The 15,929-nt window shown below is 41.5% G+C and overlaps 1 long non-coding RNA gene across 1 annotated transcript; it reads left to right on the forward strand.

Annotated features, from left to right (window-relative positions):
* The first annotated feature begins 8,015 nt into the window (after window positions 1-8,015).
* Window positions 8,016-10,256, forward strand: LOC123410261. The gene is made up of 3 exons (XR_006613013.1): window positions 8,016-8,126; window positions 8,202-8,294; window positions 9,479-10,256. It is a non-coding gene; the product is annotated as an uncharacterized LOC123410261 (long non-coding RNA).
* Window positions 10,257-15,929: the final 5,673 nt, after the last annotated feature.

A 15,929-nucleotide genomic window follows, 5' to 3' on the forward strand; every position in this document is an offset into this window, starting at 1 on the left:
CATAATAAGCTCAAAATGAAAAGAAATAAGAAGAAGAGATGAAGAAGAAGAGAAGAAGGAGAAGGAGGAGGAGGAGGAGGAGGAGGAGGAGGAGAAGGGAGGAGGAGGAGGAGGAGGAGGATGAGGAGAAGGCCAAGGACCTTCTATCCTTCTCCTCCTCCTCCTTCTTCTTGATTTCTTCTTCTTCTCCTCCTCCTCCTCCTGTTTCTTCTCCTCTTTCTTCTCCTCCTTCTCCTCCTTCTTCTTCTCTTCTTTTTTCTTCTTCTCCTCCTCCTTCTCCTTCTCCTTCCCCTTCCCCTCCTCCTCCTCCTCCTCCTCCTTCTTGTTTTTCTTCTCCTTGTTCTCTTATTGCTTCTTCTCTTTCTTCTTCAATTTAGCTTATTTGTCATATATGTTGTTGTTCTTCTTCTACTTACTTTCTTATTCCCATTTTGCAGATTGGATGTACTACATGCATGGAAGCTGGCATTGGAGTGCTTTAGTTTCCTTTTTTATTTGAGTTGATGAACAATGTGTTGGTTCTTTGTATGTGTTGATGAACAATGTGTTGATGAACAATATATGTGGAACTATATGTATATATATATGGATGAAACTTTGTATATGTTGGTTTCTTTCGATATATGGATGTCCATTGATGAACAAATGATATTGGTGAACTTTATATGTATATCATATATGTGTTGTGAACTATATATCATATATGTGCTATGAATTATATATATTATTGCTGTGAAATAACATAAAATAAACAAAACAGTGACAATATGGGCTCTTTGCCGTCTGCTGGCTGATGGCAAAGGCCTTTGCCATCAGCCAGCAGACGGCAAAGGTGCCACATGGTACCCAGCTGTGCTTCCTGGGCAGTAGCAGCTGGCCATATAGGATCTTTGCCGTCTGCCTGCTGGGGGGGCAGACGGCAAAGAAGAGGGCACAGAGGAGGGCCAGGAGTGGAGAGAGGGGGAGGGGAGGACACGGCAGACGGCAAAGATATTCAATAGGGCAGACGGCAAAGATTGACCAACACGCAGACGGCAAAGAGCCTCCGTTAACCCCTAACGGAGGCAACGCCTCTCGGCTGCCGTCTCAAGCTCTTTGCCGACTTCTCCTCAGGGAAGCTGACGGCAAAGAATGTCCTATGCCGTCGTAGGCTGACGCAGCAAATTTGCCGGCCGTGACAATCTTTGCCGTCTATGGTACTGTCTTTGCCGTCCGGGTATTTGTCTTTGCCGTCTGTGATGGAAGACGGCAAAGAAGGTGATTCCTGTAGTGTACTACAAACCTCGTAGGTCGACAAGGACTCATGCTGCTCCAGACTGGTATGGTAATCCTGTCTTGGAGGTCCTCCAATTTGACAAGAATGAACCTACGAGCTATGGAGAAGCGATGGTGAGCCCGGATTTAGACAAATGGCTGGAGGCCATGAAATCTGAGATAGGATCAATGTATGAAAACAAAGTGTGGACCTTGGAAGAAACGACTTGATAGTCGTAAGGCAGCTAGGTACAAATGGATCTTTAAAAGGAATACATACGATGATGGTAAATGTCACCATTGACAAATCTCGACTTGTCGCAAAGATGTTTCCGACAAGTTCAAGGAGTTGACTATGATGATACTTACTCACTCATAGCGATGTTATAAGTGTGTTGAGAATATGTTAGCAGTTGTTTTATTTTAAAATTATGAAATTTCGCATATGGATGTCAAAACATTGTTTCCTTAACGGTTCCCATGAGAAAAGGTTGTATGTGATACAACTAGAAGTTTTTGTCGATCCTAAAGATGCTAACAAGTATGCAAGCTCCAGCGATCCTTCTAAGGACTGGAGCAAGCATCTCGGAGTTGGAATATCACTACAAGAAACATATCAACTAACGACATTCTGTCAGTGACACTCGCAGAATTGGTCGTAAATCTACGACCATTTGAGATCAGTTCGTCGTAAGCTGTCCGGAGGGGTCCTAACCCCAAAAACTAACGACCTTTTTCATAAGAAAGGTCATAACTTCCTTATTGGAAATGGTCGTAAACATGATAGCCCTGGTTTGCTGCCTAATTCGTAGCTAATTACGACCAATATAGATGGTCATAGCTATGACTAGGTGCCACATCATCAGTTTTGCCTACGGGTCATGTCCATGTGTTATTTTTTGCCTAGTTTGTGAAGCAACCTACTATTCTGTCATTCCAAAAATTCTCGAACAATTCTCATAAATACTTTGGATCATATATTCGTCAAATATGTGAAAACCCTTCCTTCCATAGTTTGAAAATAATTTAGCAATATTCATTTTCCTATTCTGTTCACAATAGAACTTTGTGAAGGAAGTGCTATTTCTATTTCTTTGATTACCCTCAACTGTTTCGGGCACTCTTTCCTATCCAAATCATTGCCTCAAGAAAAATTTCGTAACCATTTGCCTAGTAAATCTTTCTCAGCAAATTTCCAAAGTTTGTGTTCAGCTAACAGCTTTGTGAAGGAAGTACTAGATAGGAATATCCTGATGAGTTGAATTTTTCCGCATCTTCTATGTGCCAAAAACATAGCTCTAAACAAAATTTTAGCCCAATCTAACAATCCATGTGAGCTCATCATCCAATCTTTGATTCTGGTAATATTTTCAGTTTGTGAAGAAACTACATTTTATATTGCTTTATAGTTGATGAAAATTTACCATCGAATGAAACTAACCATATAACCTCACTCCACCAAATTTTAGCTCATTTAATTCAGCCTATTTCCCTTAATATTTTTCCCAATATTCTGTTCAGTAGAGAGCATTGTGAAGGAAGTACAATTTTTGTTTATCCAAACTTTATGAAACTTTTACAGTGCCTTAATGTGCCCAAATTATCATCCTCCTCCAAATTTCAGCTCAATCCAATCATCTATATGGGCCTAGTTTCAATTACCATTTTCTGTCCAGATTGACACATTGTGAAGGAAGTGCCTTCATATGCCCAAATTAACATCATACACCAAATTTCAGCTCAATCCATTCAATCATTTGATCCCAGCTTCAACATTCATATTTCTGCACACTATGTTACTTTGCAAAGCAAGTGTCACCTAGGTTCATCTATTTGAGCTAAAAATTTGCCAAGAGAGTCTCCTTAGTAGATGATCATCCTTAGCCAAAATTTAGGCCCATTGTCTATGTGCATTATCCGCACCGCTAATCAAACACTTGGCTGCTAATTCATGTTTGAGCTTAGTTCAGTCTCCTCGTGAGATTATTCTATTGGATTCTTCTTCCTAACACCAACCGAGGGATTGTCCAATCCACCAGACATGCCTATTCCACCCAGAACACGTGGCAACACAACGGTTAGGCGGTGACAATGCAGCTCGCATGAAAGTTCACGCGCTCTGGAGTTGGTGCCCTCGACCACCATCCTAACCTCAATGTCAAGCCACCGCACCATGTATTTCTAATTAAATAGGTATTTATGTACCTATCAATAATTTTTGTGAAAAATAAAGAGCAAACTATAATGCAGCTCCAGTTCAAATTTAAACCTCTTCCACCTGAATCGACATGAATTTATCTTTTTCACGAGAAGTGCATAAAAGCTTTTAACACCCAACCATTTTGTCCATTTTACATTAAATATGGCCTAGTATTTTAGAAAAATGATTTGGTCCAATTTTGAAACAAATATATGGTAGGTCCTTCACAAAAAAATTCATTTTGGGCACTTGAAAATGGAAAATTATTTTTACATACGAGGAAAATGAAAACTTCCTTAATAAACATTGTTTGCCATTCCAATATGCACCCTTGTGCATAATATTATATCATTTCAACAAACCATGTCATGAATATGGCCATAAGATTGTTCATTTGGCTTGAAAGCCATGAATCTTCACACATGATAGCCCATTTCTAATAACACTTTTTAAAAATAATTGTCATATTACAAGTTTATTATTTTTCCTGGTAACTTTGTCACATATATTGACACAATGCAAAGGTTTTCAATTTTTTGATATCTTTTGAATTTTTCATGGCCATTTCAAAATGCGATCAAAACGGCGGGTATGACCGTTCCTAGCTAGTGCTTGAATCATGGAAAACTTTTGGTGTTTCTGTGATTAAATAGATACCTATATACCTAGAAATTATTTTTGAAAAAATCATGAGCAAACTATGAGGGAGCTGTAGTTCAAATTTCACCCGCTTCCACCCGAATCGGCAGAAATTTGTCTTTTTCACGAGAAGCGTATAAAGGCTTTTAATACCCAACTATTTCGTCAAGTGTACATTGAATATGGCATAGTATTTTAGAAAAATGATATGGCTCAATTTGGCAACAAATATATGGTAGGTCCTTCACAAAAAAACTCATTTTGGACAATTGACAAATGGAAAATGATTTATCCGTCCAAAGAAAATCAAAACTTCCTTAGGCAACATTGTTTACCATTACAATACTCACCCTTGTGCACAATATGGGAACATTTGAAAAAACTATGCCATGGATGTGGCCATAAGATTGATCATTTGGCTTGAAAACCATGAATCTTCACACATGATAGCGCATTTCTGAGAACACTTTTTAAAAATAATTTCCATATTTACAAGGTTATCATTTTTGCTGCTAAATTTGTCACATATAATAACACAATGTAAATGTTTTCCATTTTTTTTGATTTGTTTTGAATTTTTCATGGCCATTTCAAAATGCGGTCAAAACGAGAGGTATGACCGTTCCTAGCTAGTGGTTGAATCTTGGATTTTTTTTTGTTTTTTCTATGATGAAATATATTCTTGTTTACCTATAAATGATTTTTGGGAAAAATAAATAGCAAACTATACTGCAGCTACAGTTCAAATTTGACCCATTTCCACCTAATTCGACGAAAATTTGTCTATTTCACGAGAGGTGGATAAAAGCTTTTGACACCCAACCATTTGGTGAATTGTACATTAAATGTGGCCTAGCATGTTAGAAAAATGAATTGGTCCAGTTTTGCAACAAATATATGGTAGGTCCTTCACAAAAAAACTCATTTTGGGCACTCAGAAAATAAAAAATGAATTTTCAGTCGAAAGAAAATGAAAACTTCCTTCGGCAACATTTTTTGCCATTCCAATACGCACCTTTGTGCATAATATGAGATCATTTGAACAAACTATGCCATGAATGTGGCTAGAAGATTGATCATATGGCTTGAAAGACATGAATCTTCACACATGATAGGTCATTTCTATGAACACTTTTTTAAAATAATCGCCATATTACAAGCTTATTATTTTACCTGGTAACTTTGTCACATATAATGACACAATGCGAAGATTTTCCGTAGTTGAATTTGTCATGGCCATTTCAAAATGCGATCAAAACGGAGGGTATGACCGTTCCTAGCTAGTGGTTGAATCTTGGAAAACTTTTCGTGTTTCTGTGATTAAATAGATACTTGTGTACCTAAAAATATTTTTGGTAAAATTAAAGAGCAATCTATCAAGCAGTTGTAGTTTAAATTTGACCTGCTTCCACCTGAATCAAAGGAAATTTGTCTTTTTCATGAGAGGTGGATCAAAAGCTTTCAACACCAAACCATTTGGTCAACTTTACATTTAATAAGACTTCAAATTTTAGAAAAATGATTTGGTCCAATTTTGCAACAAATATTTGGTAGGTCGTTCACAAAAAAATTCACTTTGGGCACTCGAAAAATGGAAAATGGATTTTTCGTGCAAAGAAAATAAAAGTCCCTTTGACAACATTGTTTGGAATTCCCAGATGCAAGCTTGTCTACTCTAACAGATCATATTTGGATTTTATCATGTGAAAAAGTAGAAGCAAAACAATAGGAAAAATACAATTGCATATGCTTTATTCTGATTGGTGGAATTGGTTGTGACATGAATCGATGACATGGCGTCCATCCATCCATCCATCTCTCTATCCCCGTCCATCCATCCATCTCTCTATACCCATCCGTCCACACACGATAGATCCAACGTTTATCACTCACCTCTCACCAGCCCAACCCAAACCCTACCAGCATGCGACCCACTCTCCTCCCTCGATCCCCTTCCCTCTCGAGAACACGCGTGCCGCCGCCTCCTGCTCCCCAATCCAGATCGGCGATGCCGGCTCTCTCAGCTCGCCGGCAGGTCCGACAGTGTGTGACCTAGGGAAACACATCTCGCTCCGCTCCCAATCCCACCTCATCCATCCTCTCCGTCTTCAACTAGTTTGTTCGCCACATCCTACCGCCACACGCTCGCTAGGGTTCGCCGTCGTCACCACTCACCACCGGCCAGCCATGGCGTCTGGGAAGCACTCCAAGTACATCGTCCTCGGCGGCGGCATCTCAGGGGTAAGAACCTGCGACGCTACTCCTTTTTGGGGGTTCGATCCACCGTCTCTCCTGATCTCACATCATGGCTTTTTTTCGGCGCAGGGCTACGCGGCGTGGGATTTCGCACAAAGCAAGGTCGACTTTGACCAGATGGCGCAACTCCCCTAGATCCCCTTCCCACACTAGCCGTGAGGCGACACACAGTAGGACGGCCGCCTCCCGCTCGATGCTCTTCCCTAGTCGACAACGGGTTGGTGCGGGCCGACGGTGGCATCTTCATCGAGTGGACTCTCAGCAAGCACTTGAACTTCTCTGACCCTGAAGTGTTCGCGCTAGGCCTCGACGGTTCGCATTGCACCTGGTCCTGGGGCGCCACCATCATCGACCTCGATGCTTGGCAAGGAGAAAACGTCACCGAGACGTATCAGTCATCGCTGCAAAAGGCAATCACTTCTTTCCCTGAACCCTCAACATTTTCATACCATGATCGGGCAACTCTTAGTGGTACCGACAAATGACAAGTGAAAAAGATCCATCCATTGATTTCTCATGTGCAGAACCGCGAGTCGGGTTCAGACTATGGAAGGTAGGATCGCTACCGCCGGCACTGATAGCGTTCCACGGCCAGGTGCAGGCAATCGAGCCGCTATGGCACCTACCGGACCTCGGTCGGCCCATGCCCGACGCCGACCTGCTGCAGCTCTCCGCCGTCCTGCATTTCAGCGGGCCACCGAAGCCGTGGCTGGAGGTGGCATTCCCGGAGCTGCGGGAGATGTGGCTCAGGCACTTGGATAAGTCGGACAGCTTCCTACGAGGTTGTGGCATGGTGGATTGATGGTGATGGAACAGGGATTTACTGAAACAAGTGATAATTTCCCATTAAATCAGTAGTTGGGAATGGATTCATAGATATCTGCATGAATCATTTACTAAGATGCATAGATAACAGATCCATGGATATATACAGTATCAGTGTTTTACTGAATAATTTCCTAGTGAATAATTTCCAACCGCTGTGGCCGCAGGAACAGCCGGGGCGGGAATGGGCTGCTCTGTTTTCGCAAACGGATTTTCTTCCCCTGCCGTCGTTTGTTTTGGAGGTCTGATCTCAGCCGATCGAGTGCTCAGATCCGATCTCTAACCGTTCTGGTGGCTTCGGGTTCGGGGGATCTGGTGCTTCTCGTCGTTAAATTTTGATTTGGTATCGTCTATGTTACTATAGCATATATATACATAGTTGTCTTCTTTGTTTTTTAGTTGCACAGGGGTTCTCGATCTGACCCTTGGCATCGAGGTTTATCTCCTCGGAAGCTTTATTATGAAGCTCGCCGGAGATTTATTTAGTTGTGTGTTGTTAGTGCATTGGTAGTGGCATGTAGCTCAAAAGATCTGGAAAAATTCTGCTATTGGTGTCCATGCATGTCGTGTGTGTTATAAACTTGGAGTGCACTCTATGCTAGATTTTGTTGATCGTTACTCGTGTATTTGTCCGAGATCCACCCGTCTCACCCTTTGCTGGTGTGAAAGGGATACCACCACTGCTGCTTCCTCCCGCGAATTGTTGTTAGGATTTATGTACCAACCCTGAGGCCTACGTGTTAGTGGTTGTTGTTGGTACACCTAACCTACCTGCCTAGTTGTATTCATTTAGTTTAATTTTGTACTTTTGTTCTTTATTAGACGCTACCAAATTAGGTGTACTATTCCATGCCCAATAGATTTCCTGTAAGACCATGAAATTTTAACTGATGCGTTGCATCTCTTGTTCACTATGTTTCTAGCACAAAATTGTTACCGAAAAATGTATTTTGTAAGTTATTTTTCTTTGTCTCAAGTGTAAATTATGGATATATGGAGATGCACACCCTAACTCGCACAGGTGCAGGTGCAGCTGCAGATTTTGGACAGAGCCACCATTTGGTCTTCTTCTTCCACTCCGATGCCTCCGTTCTGGCCTTCTTCTGCTCGGGCATGGCTGGTAAGCGACCGCTGATCTCTCTCGCCTATGTTCTGCCATACTTGTTGAGCATGTCTGATACAGTTTGCTGGCATGGCTGCTAAACCATGTGCTTGCCCTACTTGTTGATTTCTAGTGTTCATGATGGATGGATGGTCTGTGGTGCCATTTATGTTGAGCCCCTCCATGTAGGATCAGAGCCCACTTCTATTGGTTGCTAGATTTGTAGTTTAGTGATGCCACTTATTGTTCGGATGAAATCCGATTTAGATGTAGCAGGGACAATAGAGCTCTTTTCACATAATGTGCATAGACAGAGGTACTTTTTAATGCTTATTATATGACAAAACGTATTACCTTGACTTGTAAATACTCAAGTGAAGAAACCGTTCAATATAGAACAATTGTCTATTTGCTCCATTCATGGTTGTGGACTCGATGTGCTTCCTTTCCAAAATGAGAGGAGAATCACTTCCTTTTGCTAGGAATTTTAGATCGTTTCAGCACTTGGTTAGGTGATTTTTTCCAAAATGAGAGGAATTTTAGATCAAGGTGTCCTCTTTATAGCTGAACAAGTTGTCTTGGTTCTAAGTTGTTTCTTTGTAGCACATTCTTATGTGTCCTTATTGATGTTTGCTTCAGTTTTTTAGCATGCTTTAATCCAATTGTTCTGGAATCAAGATTAAATATATATTAAGTGATTTTTGATTTACATCCATGCTTCTATAGATTTACAACTTTATTTTTTCTATAAATTTACACTCAGGCTTATATAGATTTACAGTTGTGTCTATGTAGTTAGATGATAGTACCTTTGTAGGTTTCAGAGGCAGTGATATATAATTTGCTTCAACTTACATTAAGAAATGGATTTGTTTCATTGTCCAACAAGTAATTGATATGAATTACTATAGAAGCATATTTGTTTCATTGTCCTAACATGAGTGAAAATTATTATACAAGAAACATATTTTTTGCCAAATTCATAATTATTTCAATTCATGTTCTTCAAAACACAAGTCCATTATTTTCCCTTGTAGACCGATGTGCCACTAATATCAAATCAAACTCTTAGAAATAAGACTAACGTTTCATTTCCTATAGAAATGTCTTCATGCGTGTGTTTGAACTTTTAGACATTCTTGCCAATCTAATATTTTAATCACCTACATGTCAACTTGATCAATCTTGACACCAACATCCAGAATCATCCGGGCAACAACGTCACCAGCCCTTTGTCACTCCGAGAATATACATTGTGTTCACTTCTTTACACTAGCTCGAGGCGTACTAAATAGAATGTAAATATTGTAATATTGTAATGGTAGGCATATCTGGGTTGGATTAGACATGTACAAATTGTAGTAGGCTTATTTACCATTCTTGTTCTGTTTGAAATATTGATTATGTGATTTGGAAACGTGTGAATTGGAATCTAGTTTATGGGACCCAGTTATGACACTAGTTTGAGCAGTTTTGAAATTTCTATCATGTGGGCCCAATATGTGAGACTATGACAAGTGGGACCTATCTTATTGGTGGGACCAGATATAATGGCCCAAACAATGTTAAAAGCCCACAACCCCAAAAAAAAGCCTGAAAAGTTGGGCCAGGCCCATGTAGCTAACCAAAATCAATAGAAGAAATATATATTAAAAAGGTTGAATTAATGGGCTCGGCCCATCTAAAACCTCGAACTGGACCGGGCTGATTCTAATCTATGACCAATTCATTTGGTCAAAATTTTGCCACATCAGCTTGCCACGTTGGATCCGATGTGGCTTGGGCAGACAACGAACGACCAAAATAATTTCAATGCTTTTGTTTCGTCATAAAATCCTATGACGATTTTAATAGAAAGGTCGTTATAGTTCATTAGAGACCCTCACTTTTGACCTTCTCTTTTTGGTCATAAAAAGGTCGCAAATGGAAACCAACGACCATTCCGTGACAAATATTGAAGGTCGTATGTTGGCATATTTCTTGTAGTGTATGCACTTTCATGAGATTATAAAACCTTTTGGATTTATACAAAGTTTATGAGAAACTTGTCTTTACAAGAGAGTGAGTAGGAGCACTATAGAATTTGTGATAAGAATATGTGGTTGACATATTGTTGATCGGAAATGATGTAGTATTTGTGGAAAGCATAAAGGGCTGAATGAAAAGAGTTTTTGTAAAGGAAACCTAAATTAAGCTTCTTAAACATTGGGCATCAAGATCTATAAAGATAGATCAAGACGCTTATAAAACTTTCAACAAAGACATGCCTTGACATTTTTTTGAAGGAGTTCAAAATGGATCTGTCAAAGAAGGAGTTCTTGGCTGTATTGTAAGTTGTAAATTTGAGTAAGACTCAAAGCCTGATCATGTCAAAATAAAGAGAAAGGACGAAGGTCGTACCCTATGCCTTAGTCGTAGGCTCTTTATTATGCCACGCTTTGTACCACACCTAATGTGTGCTTTTCCATGAGTCTGTCAAGGGGTACAAAGAGTGATCCAGGAATGAATCACTGAGAACGGGTCAAAGTTATCCTTAGTAACTAGTGAACTAAGAATTTTTTATCGATTATGGAGGTGATAAAAGAGTTCATCGTAAAGGGTTACGTTGATGCAAGCTTTGACACTAATCCGGATGACTCTTAGTAGTAAACTGGATTCGTATAGTGGAGCAGTCCTTTTGGAATTGTTTCAAGTCGAGCATGGTAGAACCATCTAAAGTATGACATAGAGATTTGTAAAGTACACACGGATCTAAATGTTTTGGACCCGTTGACTAAAAACCTCTCTCACAAGCAATACATGATCAAACCCCATAAATGTATGTGTGTTTGATTCATTAAAATTACATAGTTACGTGAGGTAGATTATTAACTGTAGTGCAAGTAGGAGACTATTGGAAATATGCCCTAGAGGTAATAATAAATTGGTTATTATTATATTTCCTTGTTCATGATAATCATTTATTATGCCTGCTAGAATTGTATTGAACGGAAACTCAAATACATGTGTGGATCCATAGACAACACACTATCCCTAGTGAGCCTCTAATTGACTAGCTCGGTGATCAAAGATGGTCAGGGTTTACTGGTCATAGACAGGAGACATCGTTTGATAATAGGATCACATCATTAGGAGAACGATGTGATGGACAAGACCCAACCTATGAACGTAGCGTATGATCGTGTCAGTTTATTGTCAGTGTTTTCTGCATGTCAAGTATTTGTTCCATTGACCATGAGATCATGCAACTCCTGGATACCGGAGGAATGCATTGTGTGTATCGAACGTCACAACGTAATTGGGTGACTATAAAGGTGCTCTACAGGTTTCTCCGAGGGTGTGTGTTGGGTTAGTGTGAATCAAGACTGGGATTTGTCACTCCATGTGACGAAGAGGTATCCTAGGGCCCAGTCGGTAATACAACATCACAACAAGCTTCCAAGCAATGTGACTAAGGAGTTAGTTACGGGATCTTGTATTACCGAACAAGTAAAGAGACTTGTCGGTAACGAGATTGAACTATGTATAGATATATTGACAATCGAATCTCGGGCAAGTAACAAACCAATGGACAAAGGGAACAACATACGGGATTGACTGAATCCTTGACACAGAGGTTCGACCGATAAAGGTCTTCGTAGAATATGTAGGAGCCAATATGGGAATCTAGGTCCCGCTATTGGTTATTGACCGGAGCGTGTCTCTGTCATGCCTACATAGTTCTCAAACCCGCAAGGTCTACACACTTAAGGTACGGTGACGTTTAGGTATAGTTGAGTTATGTATGTTGGTGAGTGATACGTCTCAAACGTATCTATAATTTTTTATGGTTTCACGCTGTTATCTTGTATTCTTTGGATGTTTTATGTACCTTTTATATCTTTTTTGGGACTAACTTATTAATTCGGTGCCATGTGCCAGTTCCTGTTTTTTCTATGTTTTTGTCTCTTTTCAGATCTGATTTTGGAATGGAATCCAAACGGAAGAAAAACCTCGAAATGATTTTTTTCCGAACGGAAGAAGATCAAGGGGTCTTTGGGCCAAGCTAGGTGGGCTCCAGGGATCCCACAAGCCCCCACTCCGCCACCAGGGGGGAGGCGGCGGTGGCAGGGCTTGTGGCCTCCCTGGCCGCCCCCAGACCTAAATATTTGGCATATATATTCCCAAATATTCAGCAAAAAATCAGGGAAGCCTCGAAAATACTTTTCCGCCGCCGCAAACTTCCGTTTCCGCGAGATCTCATTTGGAGACCCTTCCCGGCACCCTGTCGGAGGGGACTTTGGAGTTGGAGGGCTTCTTCATCATCATCATCGCCCTCCAATGACTCGTGAGTAGTTCACTTCAGACCTACGGGTCCGTAGTTAGTAGCTAGATGGGTTCTTCTCTCTCTTGGATATTCAATACAAAGTTCTCCATGATCTTCATGGAGATCTATCCGATGTAATCTTCTTTGGCGGTGTGTTTGTCGAGATCCGATGAATTGTGGATTTGTGATCAGATTATCTATGATATATATTTGAGTCTTTGCTGATTTCTTATATGCATGATTTGATATCCTTGTAAGTCTCGCCAAGTCCTGGGTCTTGTTTGGCCGACTAGATCTATGATTCTTGCAATGGGAGAAGTGCTTGGTTTTGGGTTCTACCATGTGGTGACCTTTCCAGTGACTGTAGGGGCAGCAAGGCACACATCAAGTAGTTTCCATCAAGGGTAAAAAGATGGGGTTTTTATCATTGGTTTGAGAATATCCCTCTACATCATGTCATCTTGCTTAAGGTGTTACTCGGTTCTTATGGACTTAATACACTAGATGCATGCTCGATAGTGGTCGACGTTTGGAGTAACAGTAGTAGATGCAGACAGTATCGGTCTACTCGTTTTGGACGTGATGCCTATAGATATAATCATTGCATAGATATCGTCACGACTTTGCGCGGTTATATCAATTGCTCGGCAGTAATTTTTTCACCCACCGTCTACTTGCTTTCATGAGAGAAGCCACTAGTAAACACTACGGCCCCCGGGTCTATTCACATCCATCGTTTACACCTCCGCTTTTACTTTGCTTTGTTACTTTGTTGCTTTCAGCTCTCACTTGGCAAACAATCTATAAGGGACTGACAACCCCTTCATAGCGTTGGGAGCAAGCTTTTGTGTTTGTGCAGGATCTTGAGATACTCCTCCACTGGAGGGATACCTTGGTTCTCAAACTGAGGGAAATACTTACCACCGCTGTGCTACATCACCCTTTCCGCTTTGAGGGAACACCAATGCAAGGCTCCAAGGCCACGGGGGAAATCCTTTGCATACTTGCCTAGGAAGTCCCTTAAGGCGTAGCCGTAGCTGAATGATTCCTGGTGCCGTCGACACGACAATTTCTGGCGCCATTGCAAGTGAAGCACAGCTGACATCAGTTCGTGAAAGTTGTTCGGAGTCCCGGATAAGATCCCGGCCATCACGATGAATTCCCGAATGGTCTATAGACGAAGATTGATATATAGGAAAGAGGTATTCGGGTTCCGTAAAGATTTCTCTAATTATATGTAATGTAGCAGGAGTGACGAATGGGTTTCGGGGTCGCACCGGGAGGGGCCACCGACCCCGGGGGGTACGTAGGCATAAGAGGTGATGCACCAGCCTCTGGTGGGCTAGGCAGCCAACCTCATGGGCATATGCGCCTTAATAGTGGTAAAGGGGAGGAGTTTGATTAGGAGGAGGAGTCCTGCAAGCACGTCCACCAAACCCACACTACAGGAATCACCTTCTTTGCCGTCTGCCATCACAGACGGCAAAGACAAATACCCGGACGGCAAAGACCGTACCACAGACGGCAAAGATTGTCACAGCCGGAAAATTTTCTGCGTCAGCCTACGACGGCATAGGACATTCTTTGCCGTCTGCCCCCCACCCCCGAAGCGGACGGCAAAGAACTTTGCCGTCCGCTTCCCTGAGGAGCAGTCGGCAAAGAGCTTGAGACGGCAGCCGAGAGGCGTTGCCTCCGTTAGGGGTTAACGGAGGCTCTTTGCCGTCTGCCTGCTGGTCAATCTTTGCCGTCTGCCCTATTGCATATCTGTGCCGTCTGCCGTGTCCTCCCCTCCCCCTCTCTCCACTCCTACCCCTCCTCTGTGCCCTCTTCTTTGCCGTCTGCCCCCCAGCAGGCAGACGGCAAAGAGCCTATATGGCCAGCTGCTACTGCCCAGGAAGCACAGCTGGGTGCCATGTGGCACCTTTGCCGTCTGCTGGCTGCTGGCAAAGGCCTTTGCCATCAGCCAGCAGACGGCAAAGAGCCCATATTGTCACTGTTTTGTTTATTTTATGTTATTTCACAGCAATAATATATATAATTCATAGCACATATATGATATATAGTTGACAACACATATATGATATACATATAAAGTTCACCAATGTCATTTGTTCATCAATGGACATCCATATGTCGAAAGAAACCAACATATACAAAGTTTCATCCATATATATATACATATAGTTCCACATATATTGTTCATCAACACATTGTTCATCAACACATACAAAGAACCAACACATTGTTCATCAACTCAAATAAAAAAGGAAACTAAAGCACTCCAACGCCAGCTTCCATGCATGTAGTACATCCAATCTGCAAAATGGGAATAAGAAAGTAAGTACAAGAAGAACAACAACATATATGACAAATAAGCTAAATTGAAGAAGAAAGAGAAGAAGCAATAAGAGAACAAGGAGAAGAAAAACAAGAAGGAGGAGGAGGAGGGGAAGGGGAAGGAGAAGGAGAAGGAGGAGGAGAAGAAGAAAAAAGAAGAGAAGAAGAAGGAGAAGAAGGAGGAGAAGAAGGAGAGAAGAAGAAGGAGAAGAAGTAGGGCTCCTTCTCCTTCTCCTTCTTCTTCTCCTCCTTCCTTCTCCTTCTTCTCTTCTTCTCCCCCTCCTTCTTCTTCTTCTCCTCCTCCTCCTTCTTCTTCTCCTTCTCCTTCTATTCTTCTTTTCTTCTTCCTCTTCTTCTTCCTTCTCCTTCTTTGTGAGCTAAATATTCCAATTATGTCATTTTAGAGGAAAAGAAGCTAAGTATATAATATTCATGAGCTAACCAAGTTTCTTATGCCATTCTGAGATTATTACGGTATTTTGGAGCTAAATGGGCTAACTATGTCATTGTTGGGTTAATTAAAGCAAGGATAATATGAAAGAGGAGAAGAAAGAGGAGGAGGAGGAGAAGAAGAAGAAATCAAGAAGAAGGAGGAGGAGGAGGAGAAGGAGGAGGAGAAGGATAGAAGGTCCTTGGCCTTCTCCTCCTCCTCCTCCTCCTCCTCCTCCTCCTCCTTCTCCTTATTCTCTTCTTCTTCATCTCTTCTTCTTCTTTCTTTTCATTTTGAGCTTATTATGGTAGAAGAAGAAGAAGAAAGAGGAGGAGAAGAAGAAGAAAGAGGAGGAAGAGGAGAAGAAGAAGAAATCAAGAAGAAGGAGGAGGAGGAGGGGGAGGAGGAGGAGGAGGAGGCCAGGGGCCTGCTCCTCCTCCTCCTCCTCCTCCTCCTCCTCCTCCTTCTTCTTCTCTTCTTCTTCATCTCTTCTTCTTCTTTCTTTTCATTTTGAGCTTATTATGGTAGCAGAAGAAGAAGAAGAAATCAAGAAGAAGAAGAAAGAGGAGGAAGAGGAGAA

The sequence above is a fragment of the Hordeum vulgare genome, chromosome 1H (genome assembly GCF_904849725.1).
Source record: "Hordeum vulgare subsp. vulgare chromosome 1H, MorexV3_pseudomolecules_assembly, whole genome shotgun sequence".
NCBI classification, from domain to species: Eukaryota; Viridiplantae; Streptophyta; class Magnoliopsida; order Poales; family Poaceae; genus Hordeum; species Hordeum vulgare.